At 32.3% G+C, this 16,188-nt stretch overlaps 1 long non-coding RNA gene across 1 annotated transcript; it reads left to right on the forward strand.

Annotated features, from left to right (window-relative positions):
• The first annotated feature begins 1,813 nt into the window (after positions 1 to 1,813).
• Positions 1,814 to 2,440, forward strand: LOC127259768 (uncharacterized). Its single transcript, XR_007840576.1, has 3 exons — positions 1,814 to 1,897; positions 1,984 to 2,030; positions 2,101 to 2,440. It is a non-coding gene; the product is annotated as an uncharacterized LOC127259768 (long non-coding RNA).
• The last annotated feature ends 13,748 nt before the right edge of the window (positions 2,441 to 16,188 follow it).

Consider the following 16,188-nt stretch of genomic DNA (forward strand, 5'->3'; position numbering starts at 1 on the left):
TGTGTGTCATGTAGTCTGGCTTTCAAATCTTCTAAGGTATCTGGGAGTGATCCATAATGAAGGGACTGTATCCGAGTTGATAATAGGTCGAAAATTGAGTTGGCAAAGAATCCCACTACCAAAAAATAATCTATTTGTAACAGAATTCCGTCCTTAAAGTTCACGTAGCTAACGTAATTCCATTTCTAATTCCGTCTCTAATGTCATTAGTAACGAAAACAGTAGATTTAGAGACAAAAAAGTTTTGTTACGAAAATGATTTTTTCTTGTAGTGTCCGATTGATCACGGAAGGAGCAAGCACATCGATAATTAGGACACCTATATTCAACCATTCACCCACAAGCCACAAATATCTTTTTGTTATGCAATAGTTTGGGAAATAGGTATTCATTCATATGAGTAGGCATGTCATGCCATTCTCCCTCAATGCCTTCCGGTCCATCTATCTTGTAATTGAAACAGTTGATAATCAATTGTTGTAATAATACTTGTGATTGGTTGATTGATTAATTAATTAATTACACAACTTAAGTTTGTATTGCAAAAATAGCAGAGCAGAGCATCTGGCATACTCAGGTATCTTAACTATTGATTCAAATAATATCATTCCATGTGAAATATCCTCTGGTCTTGCTCCTTTCTATTTTTTTAAGATTAGAATCATTTTGTTATTTTTTTATTGGTGATAAAGCCTTCTTTTTCTAGTAATTGTCTAAAATTTGAATATATTCGAATATGTGTAATCTTTAGGTTGGGTTGAATTTCATTACTTGCTTAATTTCGTATAAATTAAGATTATTATTTTTATACTATATATATATATAACAATAATAGTAAAATATATTTTAAAGACACGAGTGACATAAAAGATTAAGAAAGTCTATAATTAATTAATATACATAAATAAAAGAGATAGTATATAAAAATTAAAAATTCAACCATCTAGAAAGCTATATAAAATAAAGTATAGTTAGAAGAGTTTAGAATATATAAAAGATATATAATTTTGGTGAATATTATTTAAAAAAAATAAAAAGGTACTCAACAAGAACATTATGTAATTACAAGGTTTAGAAGAGTGTAGAATATGTATAATAAATATATAAAAATACATATTTTTTAATAACAAAAAAAATAATTTGAACTATCTAGAAGGTTCTATTGAATATTATAAAAATAACAGCAAGTTTTGGTTTTTTTGTTCAAATTAGGTTACTTTCTTCTCCATAAACTCTATCCTTCGTCGCCGCTACCCAGTTGCCTCTGTGATTGGGGATTGCTCGATTATTAGGGCTTCCCGTTTCTATTAGTACTATCTCCCAAACTTGATTTTGAGTTGATTTAGTTGGGTGATTTTAGTATAATTGCTTTGGGTGCTTGTGTTTGAGCAATGAGATGAGGGGCAACACATTGGAGTGAAACTAAAATTCCGCTGCGGATTTGAGCAACAAACGCAAGATAGAGAAACAATCAAATAAAGGGTCTATTATCAACTCCAAATCTACGAACAACACTTCAATCCAGTTCACTGCTTTTTCATCAATACCTTACGAGAGAGAAAGAGAAGAGGAATGAGCTATTGTTTATAACAGTTGGTTGTATATGACCAACCTGAGAGTTGCGAATCATCTTCCCACGACATCTAGATTTTTCGATAAGGTGCCAATAATTCCATTAGTTCTGAATGCCTCCCTAGAACAATATCTTTACTAATTATGCATTTCTAATCATTTATTCGATACTAAAATTGAACTTCCATGACGTGCAGGTCGATGAAGAGCTTCTAGCCGCTCAAACTGAAGAATGCACTGACGGGAACCATAACCTGTCCTATACGGGATTAGTAAGTCCTATGGTCATGTGGAGCTCGATGCATACCAGGTTTGGAGCTCGTGGGTAAGTATATCGATCTTGAAGCTATACTACTTCCATTCTAAGAAGTACAAACATAGTCTTATCTGCAATTGCTTTTGTTTTTTCAGGTGGACAACGCCTTGTTTCGATAGCTCTGAAGAGGTAGAAGAAGAAGGTAATGGCTGAATTAAGAAAATTCTAATAATTGAAACTTATCACGGATTGACAATGTCATATTTGTTCAGGGACAGTAATTGAAAACAAGATGAAAGTGTTGCAGAAGAAAGACAGCATGTGCAAGATGCAGCCTTCTGAAGAAAATTCAAAGAAATTTTGGAGTATTTGAGGAATCGAGCTCATACTTCTGCAATTGTAGACAACGCTTGTTCCAACAGCTCTGAAGAGGTAGATGATCAAGAAGGTAATGGCTGACCAAAGATATTCAAATTAGAGGCCGGTAGTCTAACCAGAACTTACGTAAAAAGCTGAATGAAGATCAATTGCCTTGTGAGAAAAGAAAATTGATCCGCAATGGCAATTTACGAACGATGAATGTATGGACAAAGTTGTGAGATCATGTTTGAGAGGATTACTTCTCGAGTATGTTTGCAAGTGTAAACATTACAATTTCATTATAAACATATCTCTTTTGGCAAGGGGTGGCTAGTTGTTTAAATTTAATGATAACTATGATGCTTTCTAGATAATTTGGTTCGAACCATGTAAATTGTGGGTGAAACGTGCCTTACAAATCATACTTTCTTATTTAATTTGTATATTATGCATATACTTTGTACATGCTAATATGCAGCGTGATTCAGTTATAATTGATTGGCTGTTTTAATTCAGATACAAAATTCTTTTTCGCGAACCACATTATGTGACTGCATTATAAATGATTGGCTGCAATTGAAAGTTTTTCGGTCATGTCGTTTTCTGCTTGGAAACAAATACTTTTCAATTTTGTGCAATTTGTTTATTGTTTCCTTCAATGGGATGTCATGAATGACGCAAGTAGTGTATTCGCTACATGCAAATCAGCATATAAAACACAATAGCTCAACATTTGAAAATAGGCCTTTGTTTTTGTAATACTTTCATACAAAGCAACATAGCAATAAAATTTCCATCATGCATGATTGATATATAGTTCTGTATAATGATATTTTCTGGCATGGCTGATGTTTAAAACTGGCCTAGGTGTTAAAATTTCTGCATACCTGCGACAATTCTTTCTCGATTTATTGGTTCAATTAGCTAGGATTTTGTATCGTTTCTCTTGAGAAAGATGGATAAAACCTTCAGGCTAGGATTCTCCCATTATGATTGGAGATCATCAAGCTTATTTGTATATTAAAAAAACAACTTCTTTAGGTGAGTCTGGGAGATACATTTTTCATTTCGTAGAAACAAATATCAATTTCATCTATTGAAATATTCCCATACCATTCTAAGATTCTGAAAGATGATAAATTTGGTTTCAATTTGCAATTGAAATACATGCAGATGTCATGCTTCATCACTAGTTTTGCTTATTGTGCACCTGCATTTACATGTACCGTAATAATGGAGTAAATGATTCACCAAGTTAAGGTATTAAGTTCTAACAAGGCATTCTCGAAGACGCTGGAAATAAATTTAAAATGGAGCTGCAAGATTCTTTGGAGTTATCAAATGGCTCCAACATAGAAAGATAGATATGGTTAAGGCCATCCTTTGATGATGACTCGAGACTGGTGCAGCCGAACCAGCTCCAGTGGGAGGATGAAACCAATCAAGACCTGCTCTACAACGTCCTGGTGCAAATGTTTACAATTATTCAATTAATTTGCAATGCAAATGGCTTGAGGAATCCTCAGTGAAGCCACGCCTGTTACGCTTAAAGCATCTGCATTGGAAGACACAACTTCACGTCAAGGAGTATTACGGCATCACATTTTTCATCAACAAATTTTCCGTCAACATAAATTAACCCATCCACTCATATTTTCCAGGTAATTAATTAATTAAATATATCCATACATTCATATAAATTGCAAGTTTAAATTAAAGCATGAAGACAACACTTGTTTTTTCTCTAAATTACTCCTTACCTAACAGGACCTAAATACACCAACGGACATCAGCCTTTTAAAGCACAAAAATACATTGGATACTTCAAAATAAAAATCACCATTCAATCCTAATATAAATGGCTTTATATTAGTGTAACCTCTACCCTTTAACACCCTTATTCTGGTGAAACTCCCAAGCATTATTAAGAAAATTCATCGATACTTTCCTATAAATTTCAAGTTTATTAAATAGAAATGGATGATCGATAAGGAGATCAGACCACTGTACTATATTAAAGACCATCCATGGAGAAGTAGTTGTAGAGAGTGGAGGTGAAGGGCTTCATTGGGGACGATTAATGAAGTTTTGGTCTTGAAATTTCTGCTAAATTATGGAAAAGTGTTAGAGACATTATCCTCATATGATATCGGCTAATGCAGTTTATTTATTTATTTGTTAGCATATACCAAGTAAATTTTGCAATACTCGTTAATTTGCCAGCCTGCAATGCATCTATTACATTGGTGGATGTATTAAAGAACTTTCAGAAAAGTAAACATCGAGATTCAATTTTGTTTTTCTCATTTGTTATGCTTATGTATTTCTTTATATGAGTTTTAATTTGATGCGTAATTACCGTATTCCTATCTAATATTTTACATATTGCAGCCTATTTCAAAAAAAAAAAAAAAAAAAAAAAGTTTATGTAAAATTAGTCTGAATGATTAATTCTAATGTTTTTCAAATTAAAAGTATTAATATTTTCAAATAATTTATAATTTATAATATTATAATATTTTTAACGACATTAACTATATATATAGAGTACTTATAGGATAACTAATATGCATATTAGCGTTCATAAATGAGTAATTCATTAAATAAATAAATAAATCAAATTCGAAACTAATATTTTAAATTATATATTAACTTTTCGATTGCATTATAAAAACTTTTGTGCGGTAAAATTAAAAGTAATATGTATATATTATGATTTTAGGTGACAAGGTCATTCAACATCCGACATAGTATTAGAGTCTGGCTAGGTCCGCCATTGTCCTTTACAACAACGAAATGTGATTTCGTTGCTAACAATTTTTTATATTTTTCATTGATTTTGTAGCAAAAAAAAATTAGCAACGAAAATATGATATTCGTAGCCAAGTGTTTTAGTTTTACAAAATCAAAATTTGTAGGCAAAGAGTGTTTTGCTTCAAAACTAGATTTTAAAGCCAAAAAATTAGAACTACAATGTAAACTTTTCATAGCATAATAATTTTTAATCAATTAAATCAACAATGAGAAAAACAATTAAATCAACAATCCAAATTTTAATTCTTCGAAAGAATACAAAGAAAATAAAGATACAACCATGCTGGAAGTAAAATTCATGAAAGAGATCAGATTGCTTGCTGATTGCAATTACACTAATCATTTGAATTCCGGATTTCACGACTTCTAAGTCTGGCAAGATTAAGGCTCAATTTTACGTAGCTGTCCTTGTGTCAAAGCGGCTACCTTCATTACCAGCCTCGTCAAGCCTAACCTTTTCAATACATCTATCTCGCCACCGTTGCATTCTAAACCGGATCCAACTGTCTCTGCGGCAACAGACAAGATCTCGTGTTAAACCAGGTAGGGGTGCCGAATGATGCTATAGAAGGCACAGAATATGTGTATGAATGCATATAGTATAACAAACCAAAATATTTTGCGGCGTTACAGGTGTAAGATATATACAGCAGAGAGCTTCTGCAATATATACTGAAAATCTATGCTGCCTGAATTCAGTACCTATGAGTACAATAACCAAAGAAAATGTGATTTGGCTTTAGTGTCCAAAAATAAAAAGAAACTAAAGCTTGGATCAATAGGTAAACCAAAACAATTAGTTGTGCACCCGAGAAAGGCTTTCCAAGTTGATATCTTCAATAACTTCCTCCTTCCATCTCTGGGGAACCATTACATAGATTTCGTCCCGCACTTTTGTCATCAATTTCAGTACATGACTGTAGTCGGGATTATCCTGTTTGATAGATTCAATAATCCAATCCCAGTAGGCATTCTCCATTATATTCTCTTTCCACTTTCCTGGTCATGGTGCAAGCTATTAAAATGTGGTAATTAAGAACCATTAGAAATAGACCAAAATAATTAATAAATATATAAAAAGAAATAAACAAAACAACATACAACATTACTAAACAAATAAAAGAAAGAAGACGACGAAGTTCACTAACCATGTAAATTAGGTATTTTCCAGGCAAACTGGGATCACAAAAAAGGACAATGTGTTCTCCATGGACATATTCATTAACAATGACTGCATTTTTCATGTCCAAACTCTTCCCAGGAGATTTTGAAATGCTATGCAATGTTTTTGACTTCATTTGTATTTGTCCCATCCTTGAATATGAATACGGACTCTACTCTCTCTGTAGCAACAGCTGTTGGTTCACCTTCTTTGTCTGAGCTACTAGAAGAAGGGGAAATCAGAGAAGAAGATGAGATAAATGCAGACAGTGGTGTGATTAAGCTTCTGGTTTCCTTTGCATTAAATAATTTCATGAGAGACCCTCAGAAAGTGCTTTCTCCAAACGTTTAATGTCCGCATCTGCACTTAGCTGTAGGATTTTCTCCCTCAAAAGTTTCTGATCTTCAGATACCTGCATGCTGTTGGAAATAAGGAGTTGTGGAAGAGAATTATAGTAGAAAGAAATTTTATTTGAAAGACACGTTGATGCTTTCTTGTTTTTCAAATGCGCATACTACATGGTATTTTATAGGAAAATTATTGGTAGTAGGTAAAATTTATTAACACGTTGAGAATAGTAAAAGTCTGTTCTTGAATCTTCACTGCCTTGAGAATTGGTGCGTTGGAATCCTTATTCTTTTTATTTTGGGATTGCAAACTATATATAACACCCCCTCTTAATTTGTAATTCCAATATCTTTCTTGAACGGTTGAAACTTCTCTTCGGTGACTGCCTTCGTGAGTGCATCGGCAAGCTGTGCTGTGGTCCTAACATGCTCCAGAAATATTTCTTTTTCTTGCACCTTTGTACAGATAAAGTGATGTCTGAGCTCGATGTATTTTGTTCCTCCATGAAACACTGGATTCTTTGTCATGGAAATTGCTGTCATATTATCACAGAAAATTGGAGTGGGTCCATCAACTCTCTGTAACAAATCCTTCAAAATTCTTCTGAGCCAAACTCCTTCTCGAACTGCTTCATTCGCAGCAATGTACTCTGCCTCCGCGGATTGTTGGGTGCAAACCCAAGTCCCATATCGGAAGTTGCGAAGAAAATTCGACACCTTATAAGTCCCAAGTGAACTCCACTAGTATGAGGCCTTTTGGAGGATATCCAAAAACAAATCCGTGTGGGCTTAGCCCAAAGCGGACAATATCATACTAGTGTTGAGTTGACCCAGTCCTAACAGTAGTATCAGAGCCCGGTTAGATGGTGAAGTGGATTGGGTGGCATTGGGCATTGGTTGTGGTGGTGGGCTCGTCCTTGTAACCTGCGGATGAGCCTTGTATCAAAAATCTCCTGGCGGTGTTGGGTTGGTCCCGGTCGAGGTGGTCAGGCAGTGGGTCCCTTTGTGATAGGTTGATTATTTGGATGAATGCATAATTTCGCAATTGGAGTTACCTCCGATATTCATTATTATTATTATTAATTAATTAATTAAGACATGTAGGGTTTGCTTGTTTGGTATAGACTAATATAATTCTAAAAAAAAAATTAATATTTTACACACTCGTTATTTTTGTATTAAGTACACAATTTTTTATTATGATCATTCAAATCATTTCACAATGAAAACAAAGCCTTATATTTATGCCATAATTTTTTTAAAAAAATTTATACAAAAGCATTGAATTGCAATATTGTATGAATTATTCTTGGAGAAAATAGAAAAGATTATATACAAACTGTAGAAAAATCTAAAATATATTGGCCTAAGTAAATAAATATTATAAAACATGAAAAAATAAAAATATATAAAAATAACTTGAGAGTGTCCGAAACTTTGAGGTAAATTTGAAATTAATAAAAAAACTATGTAAAAGAATAGGTTTGATTATTTTAATGAACCAATAATTTCAAAATTGGAGTTACCTCTATTATTATGATTATTATTTTTTTAAGCCACTTCTTTTTCTCTGTTGTTACTTTATTTTTAAATAATATCTAAAAGTAAATACACTAGATAATATACAAAGTGCAGACGAATCTTAAAATAAATTAGAGTAAATAAATATTATAAACATGACAAAAAAAATAAAGGTATCTAGAAAAATAGTATAAAAATAGCTAAGAGTCGTGGACCATTGATTCGGGTTCTCTTATTTCTTCTTCACATAAATCCGTCAACTCCTATTTGTTTTTCAGACACTCTGTCCTGACTAGGTATTAGGGTTATGTGTTTGGATTTTGCTGGCTTAGTTCTCTATTACTCTCTGAATTTTAATTTTCAGTTTTTAATGAATAGTTGCTTTCTTGTTTTATTTTACTCAGTTTGTTTCGGATGCTTTTGTTGGAGCGATGAAATAAGAGAAGACGAATGAGATCAGAGGCACCAAATTAAGTGAAATTAGGATTTGGCTGGAGATTGGAAATAGATCGTATTACTGCACCACATGGAGCATATTTCTTCATCTGTCTAAGTGGACAGATCTTGACTCTGCGTATGAATAAAATACTGCAAAGAATATTTAAAGCATTGACTGTATTGGATGGTAAATCTAAACTTTTTGTGTTGCAAAATCCAGAACATGTTTTTTCTAAGGTGGGGTCCTCAATCACTTGAGATACCCTCACTTTTCGGTCTGCTTGTCGTAGCCAAGAGCCTTTTTGTATGAAGTGGCAAGTGAAATGTAGTTCAAGGTTTAATCCTGGGTTGAGAATCAACAAGTCGTAGCAAATGGATTTTATGATGCGGCTGCCCAAGGCTCCAAGGTGATTTGAAAATTGAAATGTAGAAGAAAGGCATTCAACCATTGATGAGAAATCAAACGATAAGATTTTAAAATAATGTCGGAACATGTTTGTTTGTATCAATAGAACACATGTAAGATATATCTATATACAATGAAAATATATTAACCAAGTCAACAAAATTTAAAACCAAATTATTCAATTCAACTTCTACTATTGTTTGCTTCTTGTATGGAACATCATAGATATAATTTCAAGTATGATGTTTGTGATATCCATGATATTTGTTAAAAAATTTATTTATTCTTGAACAATAAATGTTGCATATCTAGTGTTGATTTAAAATAGTTTACCACTCAAGTGCTAACAACGTAAAGATATTGTAACATTGATACCTTTTCAACGCGGTATCTCGTGACCATTTAGTTGGAATGTTGTGTGAATTATTATTTAGGAAACTTAATATCTCTGCTGTTATTTTCTTTAAATAATAAACTAAAACAAGAATGTCAACAACATAGAAGTAATGCAAGCCAAATCTGAACAGAAAATCCTAATCGCAAGTATGTGAAAGAGAAAGAGGGCTCGGGGAATTCTAGGAAGAAGAAAGAAGAAAAGCCTTGTCAACGGTTCGATTATGTTGTGCTCTTCTCCTTCACGGTTTTCCTATTTTAATAATGTTGAAACGAAGTTTCTAGATTTTCAATATTTTTTTAATGTTTTCTAATATTTATTTATCTTTACTTATTTATGCTAATTTATTCTAGATTCTTCTTTACTTTTTATATCATGCAATAGTGGATTAGGGAATGTTTCGCAATTAAGCGTTAGTTTTTAGTTGTTAGCTGATTCGATTAGCTTGTTTAGCTGAATATATTAGGTATTTGGTAAAATAGCAGTTTTGTATTAGTTGTTTATACGTAAAATTTCAACCAAGGATATTTTATATTTTCTAAAAATATTTAGTTAAGCTTTTCGGTGGGTAGACTTTTTTATAATATTTATTTTTACTATTTTTTAAATATTTTGTAAAAAATAATGTAATTTATTGAAAAATATATTTTTTTCATTAAATATAGTATAAACAAAAAAATAAAATTTATTAGTATATGTATTTTTATTATAATACTTTTTAATTAATATTTATTTTGTTAAACTTATAATTTTAAATAAATATATTCATTTTTAATAAAAATTTAATAATATTAATACTTTTTTCTATCTTTATTTTAACAAATTTACAAATTTTTATAAAAGTGAATTCATATGTTTTTAGAAGAAAATATTCAAATATCTAATAAATAGTGTAATAAAAAATATATTAATATATATGAAAAAATTAATTAATTTTAAAGGCAAATACGGAATAAAAAAAATTTAATAAAAAAGGTAATCTGAAATATTGAGATATACACCGTGTTTCCAAAAATGTTTTCCAAACACAGTACGATTCATTGTTTTTGTTTCGTATACATATTTATCCATATAGTTTTAATCATTTATTTAAATTAACATATAATAATATCTTATATATTATTAGTAATGATAAAATAGCCCTCTTATTGGAATGATCAACGAAGGGTTAAGATTTTTCTATTACTTTACACACTTTAAAACTATCAAAACATTGAAAAAAACACTTTACCAATGTTATTTATGAAATCACAAATAATAAAATATTACAAGACAAAAATTCAAAAAACCCAGTCACTTATATTACCTAATATTTGATTTTCGAACAGTCATAAGTACACCACCTCGTTGTTCAATATCTTAATTCTACAAATGAATATAGACGAAACGAGTATTATTCATTATGAAACACTCAATTAAAGAAAACCTATTGGTACAAACCTATGAACCTTATTTACCTAAGAAAATTAGAAATACAAACTCACAATTTACCCTTTAATTTCTACAAGAAGATCATCCAACAACTAAGAACGCTAAAAACCTAAAAATCAATTTTCATAGTTATACAATAACCCTTCGATATCGTGAGAATAACACCGTGGGCAGGAAGATTCAGACCACCAATAACTAGGAGAAGCACAAGCTTTGACCAGCGACGGTAGAGCAGAGGGCGGAGTACAACGTCGACGAGCTTCGCTGTGAGTATAGGGAGTCGCTGGGAATTTGTTAAAGTGTTGAGCCACTCTTTTCAAATTTTATTATTTTTTAATATATTTTTTTAAACTTACATAATATATATTTATTTTAATATTTATTTATAATTATAATATTGACTTTTTGTTACGGTTTGGCATATGTAATAAATATATATAAAACCTTATCTCGTCATAATTATAGTTGTTGCGGATAATTTGTCGAAACAAATAAAAAAAGGTTGACCAATACAAAAAAATTTGTTCCAACAAAAAGCATAACAAAACCCACTTTTTGTAAAAGACCAATTGTTACGAACAGTATAACAACTACAAATAGTGGAGTTTTTGGTAGTGTACGTCCACCCATGTGATTTGAAACTTTTAGGTGATTTGAAAGTAATAAAAAAATTAGGTAAAAAAGTATATTAGATTATTTCGATGAACGGATAATTTCAAAATTGAAGTTACTGTATTGTTATTGTTATTTATATAAAAATAAATAATAATAATTATTATTCTTATTATTGTTGTTATTATTATTATTGTTTAAGTGACTAGAAGATTCTAGAATAAAGTGACATAAATAAATAAATATTATAAAGCATGAAAAAAATATAAAATATCTAAAAACTTCTTGTCAACGTTATAATAAAGTAAGAGAATGAAAGTGATGATTAGGGTTTCCTTCTTTCGTCTTCCCTTAAATCGGTCCGCCCCTGCTTCTTTTTCACACACTCTCTCCGGATTAGGATTATCTATTTGAATTTGCTGGTTTCATTTTCAATGTCGTCATGAATAGTTGATTTTCTTGTTTTTATTTTATTTTATTTTGTTTGTTTTTTATGCTTTTGTTGGAGAGATGAAATAAGAGAAGTTGAATTAGAATTCTGCTGGAGATTGGAAATATATCTTGACTTTAGAGCATATTTCTTCATTTGTCTGAGTGGACTGATCTTGATTTTGGGTATGAAGGAAATATTTCAACGAATATTTAAAGCATTGACTGGATTGGATGGTAAGTCTAAACTTTTTGTGTTGCAAAATTCAGACGAGGTTGTGATCATGCAAGATCTTAACAAGGACAGAAAAGATAATCTGACTCGTGTTAATCTGAATGCTGGGGATCTCTATCAGTATTTTACTCTGAAGAGTGCATTGGTTTCAAGTGGCTCCGAAAGTGCAGGAAAAAGGAGATCGTTGAGGCTGAGACTCGAACAGTGAAGCAGCGTCTTGGGTTCCCCATATTTGAAACGGTTGTTCCAGAAATCAAGCTGTCATCCATTGCTTCGACTTCAGAAAACTTTGATTCCCAGCCTAAAGGGAAGAATGCTGACATTGAAAGATTGGAGAGAATGATCGACATAAACATAGCCTGCGAACCAGATCAGGTTTCTGCTGACGAACTGAATGTCGGTAATCTGGAGAAATAAGATCAGGGTGCCTGTGTCCGCGCGAGTCTTCATTGATTAGAACTCCTCTGCTAATGATTGCAAAGATCTTCAGGTAGCAGAGTCTAGTAGAGAAAGGGTCAGTGTTAAGGCGCCGTTGGATATAGACCTCGAAGCTCCAGCGTCCATGGAGAGTGACACGATGACGATAATCGATTCATCGAACGGAATGTTCCATATGACTTACAGGTGCCAATTTAAAAACTGAAAAGGCACAAACAAGGGATGAGATTTCTACTAATGCAGCAGAAACTTTAGTTGTGATGTGGTCGTGGTGTCCGTAAATCTAACCAGAACAAACGCAAAAACCTCAATGAAAATCAACTGTCTTTTGAAAAAATAAAAATGATCCATAATGGCAATGTACTCTTTGTTATTGCTAGTATTGAGCGAATAATGTGAGGACAAAGTTGTAAGATCATGTTTGAGGGATGATCCTGCTCGAGTATGTTTGCAAGTTAGACAATTACAATTTCGTCAGAAACATATATCTTTTGGCAAGGGGTTGCTACCGGTTTAAAGTTGATGATTACCATGATGCTTTCTCCATAATTTGGTTGTTCGAATGACAACTTCGCGGGTTGAGGTAACATTAGCGCTGATTTGGGCAGTCGGCATCCTGACCTTGGCCCATATGAAATGGCTCTAACGTAGAAAGATATATATGGCTAAGGCCATCTTTTGATAATGACTCGAGACTACATGCTCCAGGACTAATTAATTTGATGGAAACATATAAATAAATATATATATATATATACAACTAATTTCTGTTTACAAAAATCTTAATTAATCAATTAATTTGCAGATGACGCAAAAATGGCCGAGGAATCCTCGGTGAAGTCACGTCTGTCAGGTTTAGGCATCTGCATTTGAAGACAAAGCTTCACGTCAAGGAGTATTAATTACGGCATCACATTTTTCATCGATACATTCATATAAATTGCAAGTTTAATAAATAGAAATCGATGATCAATAAGGTGATGACACCACTCGAGGTATATGTAAGAATATATCCATATTTTGTTTTGTTATGAGCATATAGATTCGGAGTATAATGAGTTTCATATACAATGTTAGAATAAATATCGTAAAATTAAAGCTACGACCTATGTAACACTACCTAATGATGTATGTGAATTTGAATTTGCTGCTTAATCCATCTATTTGCACGCAATATTTTAGATCTGCAACTGTTATGTGCATATTTGCAATTGTTTTATGCATCATTGTCAACTAAAATATGTTAGGTGTTCTTAGTTATTACATTAATTACTTAGAGATGGGCTTAGCAAAAAAATGTTATGACAGTTAAAGGATTGAAAAGTAAAGTATTTCTACACCTTTGAAAGTGTACAACACAAAAATATTAAAATTAAAATATATACTAACTGAAATTAAAATAACTGTTTATTTAAAATTAAAATTATTATATACAATTAAAAAGTAGAATTAAAATTGAGACTTCTAAAGAAACCCTAGACACGCCCCATCCGGCATCCGCTTCTTCCTCTCTCTGTTCGTACTTTGTTCGTCTTGTTCGTTCTCTGCTTCTTCATTCTTTCATCTTTTTTCTTTTTCACTTTTCTTCTTCTTCCCGTACTTTCTCATTTTCCTTCTTTTAAGTTATCCGTACCGCACCCCTGAACCGCGCCGCCTCCGCCTTTCTCGACCGTCGACCGTCGACCGTGCTCCGCTGCGGCCTTTCTTGACTCGTCGACTGCGAGCTGCCCCTGCCCGCCGACAGTAAGCCACGTTTTATATGATTTCTTCATTCTATTGTTTTAGTTTATTGTATTGAGGCAATTTCTTTTGTGCCACTGCTCTTTTTGTTTTGTTATTTTGCTAAATGTTGGGTGAGGATCGCAACTTGCGTTATTTTGAAAAAAATGAGATTTGGTGAAGCCTTCTAGCTTTGAATCTGTTTAATTTGGCATGTTGGTGTTGTTTTCTTCGTGATGCAGGTTGTTTTTTTTATTTACTTTATTGTTTGTTTGTGTTGGTGTTAATTTATGAGTTTATTTTTTGCGTGGTGGTTAGCTCAATGATACAAATTGCATACCTTTTCGAGTTCCTGAAATCTCTCATAGGATGCTGTATTTTTTGGCATCCCTCGAAGGTTTCCAATTGTAGTGTTTGCACTCTTTATCTCATTGTTATTTTTTTATTGGTGATAAACCCTTCTTTTTCTAGTAATTGTCTAAAATTTGAATATATTGGAATCTGTATAGTCTTTAGGTTGGGTTGAATTTCATTACTTGCTTAATTTCGTATAAATTAAGATTAATATTTTTATACTATATATATATATAACAATAATAGTAAAATATATTTTAAAGACACGAGTGACATAAAAGATTAAGAAAGTCTATAATTAATTAATATACATAAATAAAAGAGATAGTATATAAAAATTAAAAATTCAACCATCTAGAAAGCTATATAAAATAAAGTATAGTTAGAAGAGTTTAGAATATCTAAAAGATATATAATTTTTTTTAAAAAAAATTAACTACCTATGAAATTTTGGTGAATATTATTTAAAAAAAAAAACAAAAAGGTACTCAACAAGAACATTATGTAATTACAAGGTTTAGAAGAGTGTAGAATATGTATAATAAATATATAAAATACATATTTTTTAATAACAAAAAAAATAATTTGAACTATCTAGAAGGTTCTATTGAATATTCACTACCAAAAAAACTGTTTTCTATTACGGCCGGAAAATCGTAACAAAACGCCATATTTCATGCAATTTGCGTATTTGCTACGCCTTTGTTACGACTTTTTTCCGTAATGTGTACTCGCGTAACGAATGTTTTTTGCCACGCCACTTTTCGTAACTATTACGATCGGTCAACGCTCCCTGAAGTATGGTATTTGTTACGATGTTTGTTACGAATTCTCTCACGAAAGGTAGATCCTTCCGCGCGTGTGGCAGGACTTTTAGTTACGGTATTTGTTACGGAAGTTCCTCGCGTTACAAGTGTTTTCCATTGACCGGTTGTCAGAACTTGGTTTTTGTTACGACTATTTGTAACGGCATTGAACCCCGTAAAAAAAATATTACCTACTTATAGTCACGAAACCGTCTGTAACAACAAATATCCAAAGACCACTTTTTGTAACGATTTTCTGGCCTTTTGTTACGGAAAAATAGCGTATTGTGAAAAACAGGGGGTACGCTGCAATGCAATTGTTAATTTTCGTAACAAATGGACCTGCTGTGATGCGTATGATACGAAAATAAATTACGAATACAAAGATTGCTATAAACATCATCATCATTACGCCCCGCGCAAACATTAATTCATATTAAAATCTGAATTCCATACCTACCAACAAAGTAAAGCAACCCATAGAACAAGCCTACTAGTATCTACACATCAACAACCTGTTCCGCAAAACGTGCTTAACAGTTCAAACACAAGTAAACAACGCAATAAGCAAATACGGTTATCATCAATCCCATTAGGCACATTTTTCACCATACGAATTCAAACCACAAAGGTCTACGCATCAATTCCAGACATAGTTCAACAAAAACTCAACACAATCCATCCAAAGACAGGTTCGACATTCAATCCATATGACAAACGGGGCAATTAACATGGGTGTATCGGTACCAACATTTCAAGCCCGGCGCATGAGCTGCAATTGCCAACACAGAGATTACTTTAAGTCATACTTCTTATAAATTTCGGAAGGCAATACAAGAAAGGTATTAAAGTAGATCCTTACGTCCTTGTAGCTCCACTCAATAGGATCTTCGC

The sequence above is a fragment of the Andrographis paniculata genome, unplaced genomic scaffold, assembly GCF_009805555.1.
Source record: "Andrographis paniculata isolate CXL003 unplaced genomic scaffold, ASM980555v1 Contig60END, whole genome shotgun sequence".
Lineage (NCBI taxonomy): Eukaryota > Viridiplantae > Streptophyta > Magnoliopsida > Lamiales > Acanthaceae > Andrographis > Andrographis paniculata.